The sequence below is a fragment of the Apium graveolens genome, unplaced genomic scaffold (assembly GCF_009905375.1).
Source record: "Apium graveolens cultivar Ventura unplaced genomic scaffold, ASM990537v1 ctg3035, whole genome shotgun sequence".
Lineage (NCBI taxonomy): Eukaryota > Viridiplantae > Streptophyta > Magnoliopsida > Apiales > Apiaceae > Apium > Apium graveolens.
In genome coordinates, this window is record NW_027417911.1 from 158,967 (window position 1) to 172,126 (window position 13,160).

Here is a 13,160-nt window from a genome sequence, read left to right on the forward strand (position 1 = left end):
TATTTATTTTACGTAGTATTCCCGGTTCTACGCCATTCTTTACGGATACGAAAACACGTAGTATAATTGTGAATCTTCGAATTCCGTCGGCTTTTACATTCACTTATTTTCCTCGATAAACAAGAATATGATCTCGGATTCTCAAAATTCCACTATTCATTTAATGATGATCCTCATACGTATTACTTAATTAGCTCAAGTTACTATTCACAGAAGTTTTAAAATATTACAAAAATCAGGGTTCTTACAGTGTGCCTCCAATCTTTAGGGTAAAACTATTGCCACGAGCCTAAGCTCATGGGCGGGGATATCGAATTTCATATTACCTTAATTATCTTGACATGTACGCGATTACCTTACCGTGCTGCATAAGCACGCACCCTAAGCCATTGTGCGAAGCGTCACTACACTTCACAAAATCTCCTTTTCCATCCGGCAATGCCAGCATAGGGGCCATCACCAACCTCTGCTTCAGTTCTTGAAAGCTGTTCTCGCATTTCTCTATCCATTCGAACTTCTCAGTCTTACGAGTAAGCCGCGTTAAAGGGGTTACTATCTTTACAAACTTGAACGAACCTCCGGTAGTGACCGGCCAATCCTACCTCTGGTAGTCGACCTAACCATGGTCATCAATTCATCAGTGGTCCTTTATCCAATCTTGTCAGGATCCTCCATGGGATCCTCCTCAACAACTATCCCTTCTAGGACAACATCCTCAACCGCTACATCCTCAATATCAACATCATCCGGTCCTGCATTAGGACACTCTATCGGATCCACAATCCGATCTCCAATTAGTAATAAAACATCATCGCGCTGTTGCTCCTCAACCTCAGGGTTCGGAGTCCCGCTACCATATACGATAACGAACTACGCTCCTATCACGATATTTATAAGGGTTCCCATAAGGGTTTTAACTGTCAGTACTACGTTAGGTAGCCCGACTATGAACTTGGCAAGAGTTCTTATTATCTTTGTGAACTTATTATCTTAACGTCATATCATCTCTGAGGTTTATAACGCTTAGCTCTGATAACCACTTCTGTAACACCCCCAGATCCGGGGTCGGGGATCCGGATCGTCACGGTCTTTCTTTCCACAATATCACTTCACTTAATTAATAATAATAACCTTATGCTGTGACCCCACACTAACACACACCACAACCCGTTATAGTCTCAGAGATGAAATTTAAATAAGTACAAGTCTTTGAATCCACAATTTAAAAGTTATTACAACCCAAAATGATTACTTGATAAATTTACAGTTAATTGCCATTATCTGCCACAAGTTATAATTATACATAATTTGATTCTCAAAAATAGAATGCCTGATCTACCAATAGATCTACCTCTGCAGCTATAGCAGCCACAACATCATCGGGAAGACGCGGGACGCTTCCCACACGCTTGCGCTGGGTCTGCTGGAGTCTGGCCATCTTTCCTAACTGTTGTTGTGTGATGAAGAAATAAAGCAAGAGTGAGCCTTACAGCTCGCAAGATAATATATAGTGATAACAATAATATAAGTATCTAAATGGATACTTACTAGAATCTTTTATCATGAGTAAGATAATTACTTACTAGATATAAGTAAAAACAAGGGATGAAGTTACCAAATACTTCACTATACTTATATCATTATAAAGCTACTTGAACTACTACTGTTCGAAGTATAATAAGATTCACGAGGTCATCCCATAGATGAGACCACAAATAAAACTTGAAAATATTTGATCTTTGAAATATTTTGAAAAGAAATGAAGTTACGAGATACTTCATTCAATGGATACACCAATAAAAATGTTTGACCCTGTCAATGCTTCGGCAACCACCCATTAGTAGCCTTTCGATCGAAATGCTACGGGTAGTGTTGCAGAATTATCCAAATGGATGATGAACTCATTACGGGAGTTTGCCGCGCCAGGAAGACCACTTACGATGATCAGTCGTAGTAGTACAACCCCACCATTTTCTACATGTAGAGGAGAACCTGTCGGATTTACTTGTCAACCGAACACTGAACTCCTAAGGAATGGACCGCCTTAGCGGAACTTCCAGGCCATTTGGGCCAATATAATAAGGCTGGGCCGGCGCCACTCGACCACTTACGCCACTCCTAGTTCAGATGAAATCCATGACTCTGAAACGTAAAGCTCGTTCCCCCTTTCCCCAAGTAGAACTTGTTGATACGGCTCCACCAAGAAGTCGTATCTAGTTGGAAAGGAAAACTCACCGATATTTCCCAGGCGATGCCTGTTAATGGATTAACTTATTCCAAGAATTTTACTTCCCGAGTGTTGGGTAAGTAATCAATTCATTTAACAAAACAGCAACCTTGTTGCGAATATAAAACACACCACAGAGCCGGATCCCTCAGGTTTTGAGCGAGTATTTAAATCCCCTTAAAAGGAAGATCTTAAATATAAAAATGAGTTTTGGGATCCGCTCTAACTTTTAAAAATCATTTTGAAGACTCGAAAACACTTTATAGAGTGTTTGGAGTAAAGCTGATTTAATGAAGTAAATCAGTCCCCAGAATATTTAGAAAATGACTGAATATTATTATTTAAATAATATTCCCATAAAGAATAATCTTTATAAAATAATTGAAGTAGAAGTATTAAAACTTATACTTGAAACGAGTATTAAATAACCAAAGATATACTTATATGAAAGTACTATCTTTATTTGAATAATCGAAAATAAGTTTGATTATTGACACCTTATTCTTTAATAAAATAAAGAATATACCTCAGCAAATAATCGGAGTCATAGATCCTCAAATGAATATTCAAATAATATTCATTAAATAATATAAACTGAGTCATAAGCCCTCGAATGAATATTCAAATAATATTCAATAAATAATATAAAAGAGTCATAAGCCCTCGAATGAATATTCAAATAATATTCAGATAAATAAATAAAAGGGTCATAAGACCTCGAATGAATATTCAAATAATATTCAGATAAATAAATAAAAGGAGTCATAAGTCCCCGAATGAATATTCAAAATAATATTCATTAATAAAATAAAAGGAGTCATAAGTCCTCGAATGAATATTCAAATAATATTCATTTAATATAAAGGAGTCATACGCCTTCGAATAATATTCGAAATAATATTCAATAATAAAATAAAGTTAAAGTTATCGAATAAACCTTATTCGATTAATAGTTTTGAAAACTATGACCATATATATATAAGTATATATATATATATCTATATATATATATTTATATCCATATATACAAAATCTACTCGGATCCTCGACTCCCGGTTTTAGAAAATATTTTCACCTTTGGGTCCCTGTACTAAGGGTATATGCAAATTACCGCTATCCTCTAGCATAGGTATTATCAACTGAATCAACAGATATATATGGAAAAATGCGAAACAGGCATGCATATATATATACCATAGCAGCATGTTTCAATTATTGCATCATTTGCTAATTAACCAACATGCATCTATCGCAAGATAATGCAAATACATATTCATCACAACAACAGTTATAACGGGTAGAAAACTTGCCTGAGCGACTTGGGGTGATAAAAGGCTCGGGACGAGTCTGGTAACCTATAAACAATAAGTAAGTTGGAATTAAACCAAAGTCACTTGTAAATCTATACTTTAACTAACTTAGACTCTAACGCTTGTTTTGCGCTTATTGATTCTCTTAAGTCACTCGAGTACCCTCGGCTCCACCATTTTTAATAAATTAACCATTACGAGTTTTAAAGCGATTCCTTCGCGAGTGTCTTACCAACTGCCTAACACTCTTACCATAATTGTTTCATACATTAGTTAACCCTTTTTGGTCTTTAACCTATGTTTCAAAGTAAGGCGAGGGGAAATGATTCGTTCGCGAAACGCCGTTACTTGAAACGGTCGTTTCTCCTAAACCGTACATCGGAATCAAACGAACTACATATCAAAACGAAGCTCGTAACATGAACTATCTAAACATGGCAATGGTCATAATCTAGCAGGGAGTTCTCGGGTCCAAATGTTATGAACAAAAGCAGTCTAAAGTAAATCGGACATTACGACGGCTATGTTTACGCGATTACCAATGTTTAAACTACTCCAATTAACCACCAACCAACTCATAACCATCAATACAACAAAACTTCACCAAAACCATACCACATCAGTCCATAATCTCCAAGGTTTTCAACTCAAACAACCACAATCAAGACCTATGAACTATAATCAAGCTTCAATTACCAAAACACTTCCAAATCAAACCAAACTACTAATAATCACAATCCATGCTTCTCATTTCACAAAACCAACCATTAAACTTACTAACAAATAAAGTAAATGCTAGGGTTTGAAGTTTATACCTTCCTTGGGAGGTGTTAAGTTGCTAGGAAGCCTTAGGGAGCCTCCTACAAGCTTGATCTTTCCAAAGAAATCAAGAACACAAAGTTAGGCTTTGAAGATTCTAAAAGTCCGATTTAAAGAACTGTAAAAATGAGGGTCTTACCATGATTATTTGGACGAGACTTGTGAACAAGAGTTGTAGGTCATCTCAATACCTTTCCAATGAGCTATAGAACACAATATTTGAGTGAGAAATGAAGGAGATACAGCAGTTTTAGTGTGCTGGTTCTGTTTTGGCCGAGAGCATGAAGAACAATGCCTTGGTTTCTTTTTGATTTTGATGAAAAATGATTTGCTTGGCTTGGTTGGTTTGATTTTTGTGTTTGTTTTAGTAAATTACCTAGTTGCCCTTGATTTTGTGTGGTTAAAAAGCCACCACATCTCCTTCCTTCCCATGTCATGCTTGTGTCATCCTCATGATGTCATCCTCCCCTCCTTGTCCTCTTCTCATAGGTTGGGTGACATCATCCTCTCTAATCCCTTTGATTAACTTCCTAATTGTTTGCCTAATGACCGCTGATCTGTTATACTGTTCGCTTAACTTTCGTTTTCGTTTATCGTTTGAGGGATCATACCCGGGATCTTATTACTTAGGTTCCCTTAACCTTTCTCAATACATTATATTCCTTTTTATGATCCTCTATTATAATCCTTTAATTTAAATCCTTTTATCCTGTTACCTTATACTCAATTCTTTCCGTATCTATTGGATTTCCGGGAAAAATCAAAGTGTTCGGATTTGGATTCTGACGATCTTTACATACACTTATATCCCATATAAAGTACTAATAAAATCTCAGAATATCCATATCAGAACCCCTATAGTGTGGCATGAAAAGTTTTCTCATTCAGCAAAAATACTATTCATAAGGGTTTCAAAATTTCCCAAAAATTGGGGTTATTACACACACACTATAGAGGGGGGTGAATACAGTGTATAGCACAATCAAATCGAATTCTAATAACACAAGTAACAGAAAACAAACTTTATTCAAATAATAAACTCTGTTACAGTATGGAACTGTCCTCTCTCAGTGATGAACAAATATCACGAGAGCTGCTAGGGTTACAATGAATAATCTTCTCGATAATGATAACACTTATAGTGTAAACCCTATGTCTGTGTTTATACTACACAGTTACAAGATAATCACTAATTGATATGGAATATAATTCTGCTTCCTAAAATATATCAATCAGATATCTTTTCTTCCAAGTATCCTATTCTTCATAGAATTCCTTCTTCATGCATATCTCTTCTTACATTTGTCTTGATCTTCTTTTCCTTTCAATCAGCCGCCTTCCTTATCAGAACGTTTCCTTTAAGTCCTGATATTATCTTCTGATAGATATCTCCTGAACCTTAAGTACTGATGACTTAAGTTCTGACTTCAGTATAAGTGCTGATTTCAGTTAAGTACTGATTTGTCCGGTTTAAGTAAGATCTGAAAACTAAACATAAATATATAGACGTGACATTATCAAAAATATCTAACACCGTGTTAGCAATACGTGATGATAAAAGAGGATTTTGTGTAAAGTATAATGATGCATCCAAGCGATTTAAGGACCATGGCATAAGGTGTTCTAATCATGACTTAGAATAACATCCCGAACACGAGAACACATCCCGAACAAATAAGCCCTCTTGGAAACATCCATCTCTAGACCATATTATTTTAAAAGTGAGAAAGCAAGTCACGAAAACCATATTAACAATAAGAGAAAAAAATGAATTTCTAAATACCGAGAGAGAGACGCCGAGGGAGAGGAAGACGGAGGAGGGAGAGAGGCATACTCAAACTTATGCTTCAATAAACCCTAATTTGTCGCTTTCTTTTTTTTTTGTTAAAATTTCAACCACCCGCTCCCAATTTCCATCTCCCGCCCCCTTTCATCTCTTGGCCCAAGTTCTAATCAAAATAAACAGCCCGATCCAATCTTTTCATTTGAAATTTAAATAATTAATTTATCTTTCTTTAAATAAATATTTTTTTAAATATTTTTTTATGAAAAATGAAGAAATTCAAAAATATAAATATTATTAATAAATCCACTAACGACTTGTTAAGTTTTGAAAAAATGTTTAATTTAACAATATATAAATCACTCCACTAATATTATAACTTTTAAAAATAAATAAAATATATATTTCAATTATTAATTCATTCCCATGTAAATAATTATTATTTAGTTAAATAATATATATATATATATGTTATATTGATAACACATTATAACTATACGGCAACATCAAAAAAGAGGGGTTGCGATCATATTTGTTTATAAGGCTTATAATGTTTTCTTTGCAACCCTAGGAAGAAAGGTTACAGTAGGCCATCTATGGCGTAGTGATTCTCCATTCCATACTTGTATAGATGAACGTATGAATGAGATATTAAAAAAATGTATGACTATAAAAAGCGGAGAAATAATGACCCTATCATACACACATGGACCACAAAAAATTCATTATTTTTAAAATTAGTTTGTTGGAATTTCCTTAAAGTTTAAAAAAGCTTCCCAACTATCAAACAAGCCAAAATTAATTGAGATTTATCTGCAGGAGGGCAATGAGTCCAATTCACAAAATTTATTTAAATTTATAGTAATGATTTTGGATTTTAAAAAATATTTATCTAGAAAATAAGTTTTTAATAAAATATAAGCTATAACATAAATTTTATATTTCCATGCAAGGGTTAAAAATAGGTTTTTATAGTTACTTAGAAGTAAAAATAAGATAATGAAAACTACATTTCAAAGTTAATTCAACTAAGAATTTGGTACATGAGGTATTGTTTTAAAGTGTCTCGGCTATTAATAAAATTTTGAAATCGTACTAAGTATGGGTACACCTAACTACTGGGGGTCTGCCTTACTTGTTGAAGCCGTCTGATGGAAAACGACTTTCACGTTCGGCATAACAATTTTTTGATGAAAAAATGATTTCATTTAATTAAATATAGTATTTGACAAAATTCTAGCCATAAGATGTGTTTCCTTTTTTGCCCGCTTTTTACCAATAACTATTTTTAATGAAAGTTATTGGCAAACTATTCACCTAATATCCTTGAAAAATGTATTCACTATTTATTGAAAACATCCTATACATGTGAAAGAAATAAAGGGAGAAATGTTAGGTGAGTTTAAAGCAGTGACTCATTTTACATAAGTTTAATGACAAAGAAATATTGAATGTGCATATTTTGGGAAACACTCATGTATAGAAGATGCAGTTGATAAGTTATTCTCAGAAATTATTATCCATACTTGTACATAAATAAGGAAATAATTATGGAAACTTAAAATGTAGAAATTTCTATAATGACAAAATGTGAGTTAAACAACTTCCTTCAAAATAGGTTTAGACTTTCTACGTGATCCTGAACTATTTTCGGTGGAGTACTTTTAGCTCACTATGAGCTTGCTAACAAGAGTAAATTAACTTATTAATATATTTTGCAAAACAAAGCTAGTTCAACAACATATAATAATTGCGTGCTTGTTAGAATGACTAAGCTTACTCTTAATAGCTTGCTGAGAGCGTGATCATCAGTGACCCCATTTTATGACTACATAATTGATAAGTGGCATTTTATACCACTTAGAACGTCTTAAAATGGCTTAAATTGGTGTCTTGAAATCAAGTATTTTGTGTATTTGATGCGTTTTTCTAGTGTTTATGCATTTCAGGGTATTAGTTGCATTTCGGGGGAGGAATCATCAAGAATAAGCCTTGGCATGTGTTCACCATTGCGAGAGGAAAGAACGGGCAGATTACGGCGAAGAAACGGAGCAAATCAATTTTTCCAGTAGAGGTCTGAGCGCCCGCTCAGCATGCTGAGCGGCCGCGCAGCAAGCTGAGCGCCCGCTCAGCTATGCTGAGCGGCCGCGCAGGGTCGGGAAAAAAATATATTTTAGACTTCTACTTCTGTTTGGTTTCCACTTCTATGTAATCTGAGTTTTATGGGACTATTATATAAGTAGATTTGAGACGTTTTCAAGGGGATTGAAGAAGATTGTGTTTTACGCAAGAGCGAAGGAGATAAGGAAGAAGACCGATTTAGCACACCGCAACGAAGAGGAAGCATATTTCTTGTGATTCTTGTTTCGTTGTAACGTTGGATGCTAGTTTTCTTGCTTTGACTTATTTACTCTTGTGACGTACTCTGTTTTAATATAATTAGTTTAGTTATTTTCTTGTTTGTTTATCATGATTTCATATGAACCCATGATGGCGATAAGTTCTATTATGGGCTAATCGTGATCATGGGGTTGCAACGGATTTATTATGGAATTCTTTAGTTAATTGTTTAATACTTTAGTGTGTGATGATTGCATGATATCTAGTATTGGTTGTGCGTATTCGTCTTATGTGCGTCGCGAACATATAAGATAGGGTGTTAATCTCTTGTGAAGCGACGGTGGATCTTGAGATTTAGAACTTGCCATGCTAGCATAGGTTCATGTACGTTGTGCATGATTAGTGGGTAACTCTAACAGTTTTATTTGCCCTATGTAATCAAAAGGAATAACTTGTGCTTAAATCGTTGTGTTGTCAATTTCTGTAGACATATAGGAACTCAACATAATTGATGACTATTCAACTTCTATCTTAATTGTGGATGCTTGGTAGAATGGTATTAGTACAATGAAAGTTGGCTTTTATCAGTTTCGTGTTATTCGATTAATATCATCACTGTCACATGCTAAAGGTAATAACAATGGCTATAGAAGGAAGTAATAATGAAGTTGTGATCTCATGAGTGTTTTATATTGATAAATTGAAGTGTTAGTTAAGTGGTTAATTAAGTAGTTAATTATAGTTAATATTTAATCAACAATTTTAAGTGTTATTATCTTAACATTGAGAAGTAATCATACATTGGTGAGTGAGTTTAATTAGACAATAATTTAGTCTGAGTCTCTGGGAACGAACTAGAAAGTATTCTATATTACTTGCGAACGCGTATACTTGCGTGAATATTAGCGCGTGTTTTCGCCCTAACAAGTTTTTGGCGCCGCTGCCGGGGACTCGGCGTATTTGTTTAGTTTATGTACTTACCATCATTGGTCATTAGGACTCAGTGATTAGGACGTAGTAGTTATTACTTTTTCGGTTGTGTTTCAGGTACTTTAGCAAGCGTTTATGCAAACTCGTTCTCGTGCTCGCAAGAGGACTTTAGATACAGCTGAGGAGACAGACGAAGTTCTTGATATTCCGGAGAAGTTAGATTTTGAGGATTCGGATTCAGGAACTGAGCAGAAAGAACCAGTAAACATGGGAGATCGTATTGTTCAAGCTGATCCAGCTCTTATGGATTTTTCTCGGCCTAAAATTGATGACATTCAGTCAAGCATCCTTCATCCGGCTATTCAAGCTAACACCTTTGAAATCAAGCCGGGCACTATTCAGATGGTGCAGAATTCTGTTTCTTTTGGAGGAGCGGCAACTGAAGACCCCAACATGCACATAAGGAATTTTGTCGAGATCTGCAGCACTTTTAAGTATAATGGCGTGACTGATGAGGCTATCAAGTTGAGGCTTTTCCCATTCTCACTGAGGGACAAGGCTAAAGACTGGTTACATTCTGAACCAGCTGGGTCCATCACTACGTGGCAAGATCTTGCGCAAAAGTTTCTGGTGAAGTTTTATATGGCAAAGACTGCTGCTATGAGGAGTGCTCTTACTCAGTTTGCGCAGCAACCTACAGAATCTATGTGCGAGGCTTGGGAACGCTACAAGGAAATGTTGAGAAAATGTCCACATCATGGAATGCCGGATTGGATGGTGATCACTGGTTTTATAATGGTTTGGGGGCCCAATCTCGGCCCATGCTCGATGCAGCAGCTGGAGGCGCCTTATGGGCTAAAAGCTATACTGAGGCGTAATCTTATAGAGACGATGGCTGCAAATGAGCATCAAAACCCAACTCAGAGGATGACGTCAGGCAAGGTAGCAGGTATTCTGGAAGTTGATGCAGCCACCGCTATTGCAGCCCAGCTCCAAGCGCTATCAATGAAGGTTGATTCTCTGGCTACGTATGGAGTTAATCAAATAGCTATGGTTTGTGAGCTTTGTGCAGGTTCTCATGCTACGGATCAGTGTTCTCTTGTCAACGAATCTGTTCAGTATGTGAATAATTATCAGCGACAACAGCAGCCTGTGCCAGCGACCTATCATCCTAACAACAGAAATCATCCAAATTTCAGCTGGGGGAATAATCAGAATGCTATTCAGCCACCATATCAGCAAGGAGTGAGTAAACAGTTTAACCCACCTGGATTCCAGCAACCACAGCAGTATGCTACAAGGCAATCATATCCTCAACAGGGAAGTGCAGCTGCACCTACTAGTGCTGATTTTGAGGAACTTAAGCTGTTGTGCAAGAGTCAGGCGGTTTCTATCAAGACCTTGGAAAATCAAATCGGTCAATTAGCCAATGCAGTGCTCAATCGTCAACCTGGCACTCTTCCCAGTGACACGGAAGTACCAGGCAGGAAGGAAGCTAAAGAGCAAGTCAAGGCTATTACCTTAAGGTCTGGAAAAGTAGCTGATGCTGAAAAGGCAAAAGAAGAGAAGCTGAAATTAGAGATGAAGAATCTAAGCAAAAGGAGAAAGCGGCGGAACCAAGGAAGACTACTGTTGAACACACTCTGCCTGAGGCTAATACAGGGGAGAAACAGCTCTATCCTCCACCACCTTTTCCTAAGAGATTGCAGCAACAAAAGCTGGATAGACAGTTCGGGAAGTTTCTGGAGGTGTTCAAGAAACTTCACATCAATATACCTTTCGCTGAGGCTCTGGAACAAATGCCTAGTTATGCGAAGTTTATGAAGACTATTCTTTCAAGGAAGGTGAAACTGGATGACCTTGAAACCGTTGCTCTCACGGAAGAATGCAGCGCTGTTCTGCAGCAAAAGTTACCACCAAAACTGAAAGATCCAGGAAGCTTCACCATTCCTTGCACCATTGGCAATCTAACTTTTGACAAGTGCCTTTGTGATTTGGGAGCAAGCATTAATCTGATGCCGTTGTCGATCTTTAAAAAGCTGGATCTGCCTGATCCAAAACCCACATACATGTCGCTACAATTGGCTGACCGTTCCATTACTTACCCAAGGGGCATAGTTGAGGATGTGCTCGTCAAGGTGGATAAGCTCTTCTTTCCTGCAGATTTTGTTATTCTGGATTTTGAGGAAGATAAGAAGATTCCCATAATCTTGGGAGGCCTTTCTTGGCTACTGGCCGTACCTTGATAGATGTGCAAAAAGGGAACTTACTATGCGGGTCCAAGATCAGGATGTGACCTTCAACGTATTCAAGGCAATGAAATTCCCTACAGAAGATGAGGAGTGCTTAAAAGTGGATGTGATTGATTCTGCGGTTACTTCGGAACTCGATCACATGCTAATGTCTGATGCATTGGAAAAGGCCTTAGTGGGGGATTTTGACAGCGATGATGAAGATAGCAACGAGCAATTACAATATCTGAACGCTTCTCCCTGGAAGCGAAAGCTGGACATACCATTTGAATCTCTTGGTACTTCTGACCTTAAGAATGCTGAAGGGAAGCTCAAACCATCAATAGAGGAAGCACCTACCTTGGAGCTCAACCATTACCTGAACACTTGAGGTATGCTTTTTTAGGTGATTCATCTACGTTACCTGTTATTATTTCATCTGACCTTTCAGGTAGTGAGGAAGACAAGCTCTTAAGGATTTTGAGAGAATTCAAATCGGCTATAGGATGGACCATAGCAGACATCAAGGGGATAAGTTCATATTGTATGCATAAAATTCTGCTAGAGGAAGGTAGTAAGCCAACTGTGGAACAGCAGCGAAGACTGAATCCCATCATGAAGGAGGTGGTGAAGAAAGAAATTCTGAAATGGCTAGATGCAGGCATCATTTATCCTATTTCTGACAGCTCGTGGGTGAGCCCCGTACAATGTGTACCTAAGAAGGAGGTATCACTGTGGTCGCAAATGAAAAGAATGAGCTCATCCCTACTCGAACAGTTACAGGATGGAGAGTATGCATGGATTATAGAAAATTGAACAAAGCCACAAGGAAGGATCACTTCCCTCTTCCATTTATTGATCAATGCTTGACAGATTGGCGGGTCATGAGTATTTTTGTCTTCTGGATGGTTATTCCGGGTATAATCAGATTTGTATTGCACCAGAGGATCAGGAAAAGACTACCTTCACTTGTCCATTTGGCACTTTGCTTTTCGCAGAGTTTCGTTTGGGTTATGTGGGCCCCGGCCACTTTCAGAGATGTATGATGGCTATATTCTCTGACATGATTGGAAATAACGTCGAAGTGTTCATGGATGACTTCTCCGTCTTTGGACACTCATATGATGAATGTTTGAATAATCTGCGCGCCGTACTCAAAAGATGCGTGGAAACTAATTTGGTGCTAATTGGGAGAAATGTCATTTTATGGTGCGTGAAGGCATTATCCTTGGGCATAAGGTCTCTAGCAAGGGTCTGGAGGTGGACAAGGCCAAGGTGGGAGTCATTGAAAATCTTCCCCCACCTAATTCTGTGAAAGGAATCCGTAGTTTTCTTGGTCATGCGGGTTTTTATCGGCGATTCATCAAGGACTTTTCAAAGATATCTAAGCCGTTGTGCAATTTGCTTGAGAAAGATGTGCCTTTCAAATTTGATGATGAATGTTTGGCAGCATTCGAGACTCTCAAGAAGAGTTTGATCACTGCACCAGTTATTACAGCACCAGATTGGACAGAACCGTT

At 37.2% G+C, this 13,160-nt stretch overlaps 1 non-coding gene across 1 annotated transcript; it reads right to left on the bottom strand.

The window, feature by feature from the left end:
* Positions 1 to 10,066: 10,066 nt before the first annotated feature.
* Positions 10,067 to 10,173, bottom strand: LOC141700885 (small nucleolar RNA R71). The gene has a single exon (XR_012566576.1). It is a non-coding gene; the product is annotated as a small nucleolar RNA R71 (small nucleolar RNA).
* Positions 10,174 to 13,160: the final 2,987 nt, after the last annotated feature.